This window comes from Neltuma alba, unplaced genomic scaffold (assembly GCF_004799145.2).
Source record: "Neltuma alba isolate B1F8T4 unplaced genomic scaffold, ASM479914v2 tig00010853_pilon, whole genome shotgun sequence".
Lineage (NCBI taxonomy): Eukaryota > Viridiplantae > Streptophyta > Magnoliopsida > Fabales > Fabaceae > Neltuma > Neltuma alba.
In genome coordinates, this window is record NW_021635648.1 from 479 (window position 1) to 12,763 (window position 12,285).

Below are 12,285 nucleotides of genomic sequence, written 5' to 3' on the forward strand. Positions count from 1 at the left end.
GTTAGAAGATCGATGAAGAAGTACCCTCGTTGGAAACTCCACAAAGAAAACTCAGCAGAGCTGAAAGCCACAAGGAGAACAGATGTAAGGGAGCTGGATCTAATTTATAGGGCTGAAAAGAAACGATGTTTTAGGGTAATTTGGCCTCGGCAGATCACTGTACGACGTCGTTCTCAAGTTCGATATCTTGACGCCCACACGTGGCCCATTGTTTTTAGGGGCCAAGGAAGAATAATTTAGATCCTACGTTATACCTATAGAAATCATACAATAGCAAAAAGGGTGGTAAGCTATAGATTTTTGTGTAAGCATTTCTAGAAATAATTCATAATATTTCAGAATTATTTCAAATAATATGAGATTTCATATTGGAATTAGTAATTGATGATTATGGAAATAAGAATCGCAATTAATTACGAAAATCATCTTACTGTAGAATACGTTGACCAAATTGTAATGATGAACGCTTAATTGACTATTGACTATTACAAGAAAGAAAATTGTTCATGAAAATCATTCAAAAACATTGCTAAAAAGATATGGTTATTGTAATAAAAAAAGATACTTCTCCAGTTTTTAATGTAAAATTTATTAAAGAGTTATTGTTAATCCTACATGTAAGACTTATTATATATTTATTATATTTTTTTTTTCAAATTAACCTATTGATATTTCTTCAATAATCAAATAGGAGAGGAAGGAAGAGAATTAAGAAAAAATGTTTGAAATGTTTTAAAAAAAAGCATAATATATTAACTAATTTAACTAATATTCTTAATCTATTTAAATTAATAATTTGATCTTATATTAAAAACTAGAAGAGTACTTAAAGTACTTGAGTAGCCATTACTTAGCTAGTTCAAAGCCAACTAACTAAGCCAATTTGTTATAACTAGTAATTGGTGCTAAATGAACTACCGGTCCATTTCAAATGGTTTATAAATTACTTTTCAATCGTAATTTATAAAATATGAAATAAATATATTAAAAAGATTTTATCTCAACTTACACACATATACTTATAAATGGTTTTGAACGTGATACCAAACAGCATCTATGTAAACCCTAATATTGTAATAATTCTCGATGAGTTGTGTAAAATCTTATATGTAACGGTCTAAGTTATCCATAAATTATATTCTTGCATGTTATCTTAGATATTTATGGAGATCGTTAGAGAATTGATTCCTCCCTTATCTTAAGGAAGAGTTCCAAAGTGGTGAGTATATAAGCAACAAAAGTTGGATTTTGTTGTTAAACTAATTTAGGGTTAACACCCCTTTGGCCGCCTCCTTCATTTGTAATCGATAGCGAATTAGCTGTTATAATGTTGAGATGCAAGGTGGGTTTTTCAGCTCTCTTTTTAGTTTTAGTTACCATTTTTATCTTGTAGGTTTTTTGCCCCAAGGAGCTTTGCTTTGTTTTTATTTGGGTCATGTTTTTAGTGTTTTTGTAAATTGCAAACACCTTTTCTTTAACAATGCTATGGTTTGTTGAGCCAAAGACATATAAAACATTTTCCAAACCATATAATATGGGGAGATGAATATCTAATTTTAAATTTCTAATTACATTTTATTTTATGTCCAGGAAAAATACTTTTTATCCCTATGTGAAGATGTGTCGCGGAAAAATTAATTTATTTTTCAAAACCAATGCCAAAAACAGTCCAATTTTCACAAAATTAGTCAAAATAATGATCAATCAAGAAGTAGCCAGACCAACTTAGGTTTTGAAAAAGTTAAAAAAAAAATCAGTTGAAGTATTGCTTCAAATATTTAGGTTTCTCAATTGAAACTCCATCAATTAAGCACTAATTATAAGATATTAATTATTAGATTATGATTTAATAGTGTTAAGGGAAAGTTATAATTTCTTAAAGAGTTAACATTATCTTTAGTCCCTAAAATTTAATCTTATTCTGGTTTTGATCTTTAAAATTTGAATTTATTTTAGTTTACCTAACGATTTTTTTATCAACATATATTTTGATCCCTGAAACCTCTTGAGAACTAAAACAAGGTTTCAATGACTAAAACCATGAGTTTTAAATTTTAAAAATTAAAATTAAAATGAAGTCAAATTTTAAATAATAAAAATAATATTAATCCTTTTTTAAAGGAATAAGTAAGTAAAGATATTTATTTTAACACATTTAAATCACTAATAGTTAATTATCCCTTAATCGAGACTCAATTAGGAGGGCTCGATTTTTTTTTTAGGCCAAATAAGAGAGCTCAGTCAAGGGGATCCGAACCCATTGATTCAAATTGGTTTGAACTTTTCTAATTTTTTAAATAACTTTTTTTTTAGTTATTCATACAAAATAACATATCTTTTTCGGGATAACACATAACTCCTTTTCTTCATATAGTTTCATATTAGTAATAATTAGTTATATAGCATTTTAATGTATGAAATTAAAATATATTAATATTATTCTCATAGGTTTAATAAAGAAAATCGGTGAATCTTAAATCAGTATGTAAGTATGTTGACTAATTCAATTATCACTGGAATTTTAGAAAGAAAAACTTGTTCTAACCATATTTAATACATATGACATAAATGTTGGCGTAAGAATCCCCTCAAATGATATTCCTCTCTTAATTTAGATTAATTTAAAGGCAACTTTTGTAGTTTTATCCCAATTTCAGCTTGCAAAATACATTTTAATTTATGAAAATTTCAGTTTTCGAAACACACTAGTATAAGCTAGTATGAAATTTCATATCCAAAACATATGACTCTATTGGTTTTTTGGTATTGGGTTAAGGTGCACTTAACATCCTAAAAGTACATTTTTAGTTGCATTCGGTGTTCTAAAGCTATTTATGGTGTAATTTTACCGTTAAAGTAATTGAATTGGTGCAATCTATAACTACTAGTTAATAATTTTAAGAATAAAATGGCACTACAAATAACTTTAAGGCATTAAATATACTTGAGAAATTATTTTAGAGTGTTAGGTGCAACTTAACCATTTGATATTCCAAATGTCTTTAAATATATAGTAGCACACAAACTAAGAAGCTTGTCTTTGTTTGAATTTTTTTTTTGTTCTTTTCAGTCTACCCATTATTAAATTGGTGTATTTTTGGGAAAAAACCATTTATTATGGAATGGGAGGAAAATTAATTAAATAGAAAATATCATATAATTCTAAATTCTACATGATAAAAATGTACATAATCTTAGAAAAAAAAATATCAACCATGCTTAGGGACAAAAGAAAGTAAAATAAATATTTGATTCGTAGATTCCCCTAGAGGAAAAAAAAATCTTTAAAAGCTCGATTGGGGTCTAAATTTTAGAAAATTGAATTAAGAAAATGTAATTATTTTTCCCAAAAAAAGACAAAACTTAATTTTTAAAAATAATTAAAATAATACTAAAATATTGACGTAAAGAAGTTGATGACATGGACAATGTAACAGCTGTAGAGATTCTTTGGTCGGATATTTAAATTTTTAAATAACAAATTGTCAAAGTTACTATAAAGCATAAGCATGAGAATATTTTATTTAATTAAAAATCAATTATTATAATTGCCGGTGGCGAATTTGTCCATTTGTCCAAAAGAGAAAACAGGAGGCAGCAACAAAAGAGAAATATAGACGACAGTCTGAGCTGTAAGATCACAAACTAACATAATATAATATAATAAATTAATAATTAAAGGATCTAACTGAAGAAAAAGTTGAGACAGGAAAAGGAAAATGGAGCAAGCAAGATTCAAATTCAGTTATGAGTCACCGAGCTGGCTTCCACCTATCTCACAAATCTCTTTGACTTTCTTGTCAAAGCAAAGGGCTAATTTTCCGGGAATATTAGTTGCATCGGGAAATTCTCCCTGATTTAATATGATTGCTGAGGATCCTTTGGGGCTTAGAGCCTTGGACTGCCTTTTAACTTTAAATTAAAATATGGGGTCAAGCATGTCTCTCCGCGCCCTCCATTCATTCATAATGTTTTTAAAGAGACTTAATTTGACAGTTTCTATAATTATACCTGATTTTTAAAAGGGAAAATAACATTGAGGTCCCATGCAACACAAAATACTATAAAAAGGTCCCAGGAAATTTGGTAATGATTCTGAAGTCTCAAAAGGACTTGAGTGCAATTTGCTGAATTGTAAAAAGACGCCTCTGCCCTTGTGAGATGCATCTAAACTAACTCAAAGCTGCCCTGTTTTTCAGTCTGAAAATCAGCACCTATACGCAGGAACAAGAGAGAAAAAGCCCAAACTTTATTCTGCTTCTTCCCCCACTCCCATCTGAAATCTCATCTACTCTATTAATGTTAATCATTGGCAAAAATTGCTTATGTTTTTGGTTTGGTGTTTGTTTGGTCATTCAAGTTGGGGTTTTTTATAGGTGGGTAGGGTGATTATGGTGTGTCTGTTTCTTTGTATAATGTGGGTGGATTGAAGGTAGGCTTGCTCTGTCTGGGCATGGTTCAGGGGGAATTGATGAGAAAAATGAAGGTTGGTGTGATTAGAAACCCTTACTGCGAAATAGGAAAATATGTTGTCAATAGGGCTGCGACAGTTGTCAATATAGCTCATTGACTTGTCAATAATGACAGCATTGTACAGATTTACATTAACTGATTTTTTTAAATTTTTTACACAAAGGCCATAACCTTCTGTACCCTTGACTCATTAGTAGAGGTCACAAAAAAAGGAAGAAGATACAACAAAGAAGAGTGAGTAGTTACATGAAGCAAAAGAAAACAAAAAAGCCACTTTGATCCTAGACAAATGATGGCAAAAGAATTTTTTTTGTAAATAAAAGTGACATAAATTTTTTTTTGTAGATGTCACAACACACACAAATAATTAGTTTAATACTGGATACATGCAACTATATGTTTTTTTAATGGGGTTATAAAATCGATGTAATTACATGTAAATGAAGTTATAAATAAAAGTTAGCTGTGTATTACATTCTGATGCATAGTTAGTTGTCATTATCCGCACCCTTCATTGTCAATATATGCTTCATCACTTGTCACTCACTGCACCATCAGTTGTCAATTAATGTGCTGATATAAATTTAAAATAAAAATATGATTTTCATTACATAATGTTATACAATATCACTAATTCCTCAAAACTAATCCATTTTTTATAATATGATGTAGAATAGTTATTAAAAGTCAATCATCACTGATATGAAGTCATAAAATCACTTGTCATGAACAATATATTCACTTGTTAATGGTTTTGCTCTGTTCTGATGTTAGTTTAGTAGCAAAGGAATAAAAAGATGAAAGTTAGTGTGGGTAGAAACTCTTAGCACGAAATGGGATATTGTGTTGTCAATCAGGCCGCGATAGTTGTCAATGTGTGCCACAACAGTCGTCAACGTAGCTCCTTGACTTGTTCATGACAGTTGCGTGATTCTTGATGTAAGTTTAAATTACTGATGGCGAGTACATTGGAAAGCATCTATTTTGCTTTGTTCACATAGGGAGAAAGTTTATAAATGATAAGAAGATGATATGAGATATGTGGGAGGTAGTGTTAGAACAATAATATAAAGGAGGGCACAAGTTATGAAGAATTGAAGGAAATCATATCATTAATTGTTGGAAAAGAAAGTAACTCATTTCTTTTGAAATTCTCAGTTGTGTATAGTTCAACAGCATCCAGCGTAGAAATTAACAACCTGAGTTATCCAAAAACAAGTAATATAAAAGGAGTTAATAACAAGTGATATAACAATTTCATAACAAATGAATGTGTAGATATTAATAATTAATATTCAAAATTTTTACAACTGAAGGTGTCATTATTTATAATGTTAAGTGATATTTGCATTAAAATATAATTATTAAGAAGAAGGTGTTACTCAAATTTATGTTCAATTGATAAGAGACAGTGCTTTTATTAACAAGTCACAGTACTCTATTGGCAAGTCACAGTGCCACCATTAACAAGTCATAGTGCCACTACTGTGGCGTTTGACCATATCTGTCGCAGCACTCCCATCTGTCCCAAGGAGTTGCCATTCTGTGTAAGGCACCCCAGTGCCTAATCATATCCGCCGCAGCGCCTAAACCTTTTAAGAAGTTATTCGGTGAATAACAAGTCACAGTGCTACCATTGACAAGTCAGTGTGCCACCATTGATAAGTTATATTGTCACCATTGATAAGTCATACTGCTTTTATTGACAAGTCATAGTGCCACCATTGACATCTTCATTAATAATATATATGACAATATAACCAAAATATAATATGACAGAGTAATTGAAAATATCATATAATACTAAAACAGGTTATGTAACTTGAATTCATATTGCTGACAACTTATATCAGCAAATTAATTGACAAGTCACAATGCTCCGTTGACAAGTTATGACAGGTCTAATAATAATGCAGGGTGCAGATAATGACAACTGAAATGACAGCAGAATCTAACATGCCAAGTTACACTGAAACCATTAACAAGTGAATATGCTGTTCATGACAAGTGATTTTATGACTTCATATCAGTGATGATTGACTTTTATAACTATTCTACATCATATTATAAAAAATGGATTAGTTTTGAGGAATTAGTGATATTGTATGATGTTGTATAACATTATGTAATGAAAATCATATTTTTCTTTTAAATTTATATCAGCACATTAATTGACAACTGATGGTGCAGTGAGTGACAAGTGACGAAGCATATATTGACAATGAAGTGGGATAATACAACTAACTATGCATCAGAATGTAATACACAGCTAACTTTCATTTACAACTTCATATACATGTAATTACATCGATTTTATAACCCCATTAAAAAAGCATATAGTTGCATGTATCCAGTATTAAACTAATTATTTGTGTGTGTTGTGACATCTACAAAAAAATTTATGTCACTTCTATTTACAAAAAATTCTTTTGCCATCATTTGTCCAGGATCAAAGTGGCTTTTTTTTTCCCTTTTGCCTCATGTAACTACTCACCCTTCTTTGTTGTATCTTCTTCTTTTTTTGTGACCTCTACCAATGAGTCAAGGGTACAGAAGGTTATGGCCTTTGTGTAAAACATTTAAAAAATCAGTTAATGTAAATCTGTATAATGCTGTCATTATTGACAAATCAAGGAGCTATATTGACAACTGTCGCGGCCCTATTGACAACATATTTTCCTATTTCGCAGTAAGTGTTTCTAATCACACCAACCTTCATCTTTCTCATCAATTCCCCCTGAACCATGCCCAGACAGAGCAAGCCTACCTTCAATCCACCCACATTATACCCAGAAACAGAACACCCATAATCACCCTATCCACCTATAATAAAACCCCAACTTGAATGACCAAACAAACACCAAACCAAAAACACAAGCAATTTTTGCCAATGATTAACATTAATAGAGTAGATGAGATTTTCAGATGGGAGTGGGGGAAGAAGCAGAATAAAGTTTGGGCTTTTTCTCTCTTGTTTCCTGCGTATAGGTGCTGATTTTCAGACTGAAAAACAGGACAGCTTTGAGTTAGTTTAGATGCATCTCACCAAGGGCAGAGGCGTCTTTTTACAATTCAGCAAATTGCACTCAAGTCCCTTTGGGACTTCAGAATCATTACCAAATTTCCTGGGACCTTTTTGTAGTATTTTGTGTTGCATGGGACCTCAATGTCATTTTCCCTTTTTAAAAGGTGTTTGCATAGAATAAAAAATTATGGTTTTAAAAATATTTTTACTATGTACAAAATAAGTATGTGGAGGAGTTTATCAGGGTGTTTAAGTAAAACAAAAATCATAATTTTAAAAATAATTTTACAATATATTAAATAAATATATGATAAAAATTATCTCGATTTATGTGAAAATATTTTAAAAAGTGTTTATGAGATTTGCCAAATACCCCTGTCTCCATTTGGGGAAAAATATTTTTAACAAGCACTTTTTATGATACTCAAATACCACCTCATCAAGTTTGTGAAGTTTTTTTTCGTTATGATTTTTTTAATCAATTACCTATAACCACGGAAAATCTAAACATACTAGGTTTAGCAATGGAACAACTAGACTGCAAAGTGAGAGAGTTAAGATTCAAATCCAATTTTGTTGGGAAAAAGAAAAGCTAGAGAGAGGAATCTCAATAAAAAGCCTTAATCCAGATTAGGCAATAGACTTGGAAAGTGTTTGGGTAAGAACAAAATCATGGTTTCAGAAGTGCTTTTACGGTATACAAAGTAAATATGTAGAGGAGTTTGACTCGATTTAAAAAAAAATGCTTCTGAAAAGTGTTTCTAAAGTTTTCTAAATACCCTCTCGATATTAGGCAACAAGACTAGAAATAGCACTAGATACCGAGTGTCTCAAAAGGGTTAGGAAAAACAAAGAACACGATTAAAGTTCACCTTCAAGGTATCAACCAGGGATTTTACCCAAAAGGAATTAGAAATTGAGTCTTTACTATTAGTGATATTTAATGGCCCGCAAATTAAAATATTATTAAAATACGTCAAACAAAAACGCGCGTAATCTGCGCACACACAGAAAAGCGTTATGATTGGATGTATTAAAAAAAAAAAAAAAAGGTGTTCGGGACACGTACCATGTGCATCCTATGCCCCAAGTATTATAACACACCACGCGGTTCACGTTGTAATAATATCTAAATATGTTTTTTGTTGAGAGAAACAAAAGGACGGAAAAATTATTTTAAAAAATATAGTTCAATTGGCAAACACTTAATTGGAATTTTAAAATGTGGATGGATTTATAATATTGTCTTTATTTAAAAGAAAATATAAAATCACTCTCACTAACTAGTTAGCCGCTAGCGATCAATGTCAAAAGTCTGGTAAGTTATTGGGTCAAAAGTTTGGCTGTCCTGTCAGCAACTTTTTTTTTTATAATATTTATAAAATAATTGAAAACTTTTATAATAATATTCACAATTTAATTGACGTACTGTCTGTCAGGTTTTCAAACTAGGACATTTTCAACATTTGTAACATGATTGATAACTCTTATAACAATATTCACAACTCTACTAATGTTATTAATTTATTATTCAAATGTTTTTTAAATTTTTAAATTGATTTTTTTTTAACATTAGTAATGCAATTGACAACTCTTATAATAATATTTATAATTTTTTTAATAGGATTAACTCTATTAAGGCCATTGTAAATAAAATGTCACTGTTCATCATTTTCATCCCTCGTACCACATTCTTGAACCGTATTTGCATTTTCATGCCAGAGAGGTAGAAAGTTTGCGGGACCTTTGGCACAGATGGTGGGACCAGAATTGTTTCCCCCCCTTTTTTTTTTTTGTTATTTCTAACCATAAATATCATGCACCGGGGGAAGCAAACTTTTTTCTTTTTTTAAATTTTATTAAGAATTTCCTTTTGAGACTTAGAGAGCAAATAATTTCCACCCCTTCTGATAACTGCGTTTTTTGATATTTAAATTTATGTTTCTCTTCTCATGAAAGTACGGCCACTTACCACTTTAAGTTACAACTTGTTAGTGAGGGAAGCAAACTTTTGTATTCCATATTTTCTAATTAGAACACCTAATTTATTTGAACATAGATAAAAGATAGTTAAATATTGTTGACATCGGTTTTTTGGGAAAAAAATGTTGCTCTCACTTAAATGCCTTAATTTTCTAAGAAAAAGACAATAAAATATCTTGAAAATTGTTAAATGATAAATTAGTACGAGATGAATTTCAAAATATTAATTCATGCCTTTTATACTATTTTAGAATTTTTAAATCTTGTCAAATTATATAGATGCCCTTTATTTTTTTTTAAATATTACCACTTTAGTACCCTTAACCAGTTTTCTAGCCGCCCTTGTTGGTGGTCAACCGCCGAAACTCCGACAACATGTCATCAGAACTTCGTTGACTCTTCTTTCTTATGTATTGGTTACTCTAATATTATGACATACTACTTTCATTTTAAAAATTTGGTGACTACTCCTGTTTAGTTATATACTACTCTAGTTTCATTATTAATTACTTTTATTTCAAAAATTCAAAAAGTACATTAAGTGTTATTAGATATTCAATAACTACCTTTTGTTTAGTTATTTACTATTCTTATGTAGTCAATAATTATACAAAAGTAGTCATTGAAACTTTGAAAATAAAAGTAGTCAATAGTTAAACTAAAATAGTCAATAGCTATATGAAAGTAGTCATTGGGAGTAAGCGTAGTATTGTCATTTTATAATATTTTAAAATTTAAAAAATAATATAAGAATTTTGATTTGAAATATTGAAACTCACCTACCTTAGTTTGTTTGTTAACATTTTGAGGGTATTTTAGTGTTTTTTTTTTCAACTTTTTTCCAATCATTAAATGCCATCATTAACTCAACTGCAATCAAATGCATCTTTACTATGCAAGAGCAAGACGTAATTGACTAATTGTATTTTAATTATTCCTAGAATATTACTCCTTCTTGTCTATAATATAAGACATTAACTAGAAAAATTTATGACAAAAAATATAAGACATTATCAAGATAATTAATGTAATTTTTCACCCTCACCCCTATTAAATATAGGACAGAAAGAAGAGAGATGAAAACTAATAAAAAATATAACATCAAAGACAACTTTATTATTTTTTAGAAGTAAGATAGGAAAATTCTAGGAAAAATGGTAAAAGAAGACTGCGGAATAGAAAAATTGCACATACGGACTAATTTATAAAAATTATTGTCAAAACCCAAATTATTCTTGTTAAACTCCATACTAATATTGTCATGGGTCTTTATTCGTAATTTTTCTATTACAATGATCTTTTTTGTTATTTTCCCAAAATTCTATCAATTTAGGATAAATTTAATGTCTAAACTTATATTTTTAATATGTAAGAAAAGTTAATCAACTTCTTATATTATGAATCGGAAAGAGTATAAAGTGACTTAGAATTAGATGCCCCACAACCCTAAGTTGAAGAGCTTTGAACCATTTTAAATTTTTTTTTTTGATGTGGAATATCCAATTATTTTCTGGACATACCTCGCTTCAACTGGAAGAATTATGAGAGGCTCAGACAAATTTAGATAATTATGAAGGATAAAATTTTACTACCAACCTATCTCACCTCACCTAAAAGATTATCCTGGACCTATCGCATTCTAACTGGTGGTTGAACTTTCTACCTTTTATGGTCTTGCACAACTCAGGCGTGTCTGGGTATTATGAAAAATACTTTTTAAAAACTTTTTTTTCTCACAAATTGCGATAAATTACTGTACATATTTACCTTATATACTGTAAAAGCATTTTTAAAACTATGGTTTTAATTTATCCAAACATCCTCTCAATCTATATCAGCCTGCCCCAATAAATTCTGCAATTAAAGTGAGTAGGCCTAACAAATTAAATGCTCCAATAAAAAAAATTAGAAAACAATTTAAAACTCCTCACTACTAAACAAAAAAAAACGAAGTTGTCTTTTGTAGCGGTAACGTGAACATTTTGTAAAAATTATGCATCCAACTGACATGAACATGCAATGCTTTGACTGATAGTGACACGCATAATGACATTAGTAGCAATTGTTATTGTATTAGCAGCGGTTTTATATGTAACATCTGCAAATTATAATGTGAACGGTTGGGGCGGGAGAAATGGTTACGAAATTAGCAGTGGTTCAGTGCTAAAAAACCACTTCTAACGAAAAAAACGATGTGACCATTGTAAAATCACATGTTTGTAGCAATTCTAAATGAATTGTTGCAAATTCATTTGCTTTTGTAGCGATTTTCACGAACCACTGCAAACTTGACTCATTGTGGCATACTAACAGCAATTTGTAGTGGTTCTACCAAATAACTGCTACAAATAACTGTCAAAAACTGTTACAAAATACTTTATTACGCCTATTTTAGTAATGATTTAAATAATAGCTATAAACGCATTTGTACATTAAAAAACCACCACAAGCGCATCAAAATAACTGTTACATATGTCTGTTTTTTTTTTGGTAATGCAATAATTTTAGAAAAAATTCTAGATAAAGTTCTTCAAATATACATAATTTTAGATTGGGTTCTGGAATTGTGTAAATGACAGAAAGGATCAATGACCTAATCTGTCATTTGTAAAATCAAGAGGAATCGACAATTTTGTCCTCATTTGTATTTATTTATTACAATAATTTAAGAAATCATTATAAGGATTTAGATATTACCTAAATTCATGTAGAGAATAACTACTTATTTTTTCAGAGTCAGGAATGCCCCATGAGAAGGTATCTTGTTATTAACTACAACTAATCATGTAATCACTAGAACAGTG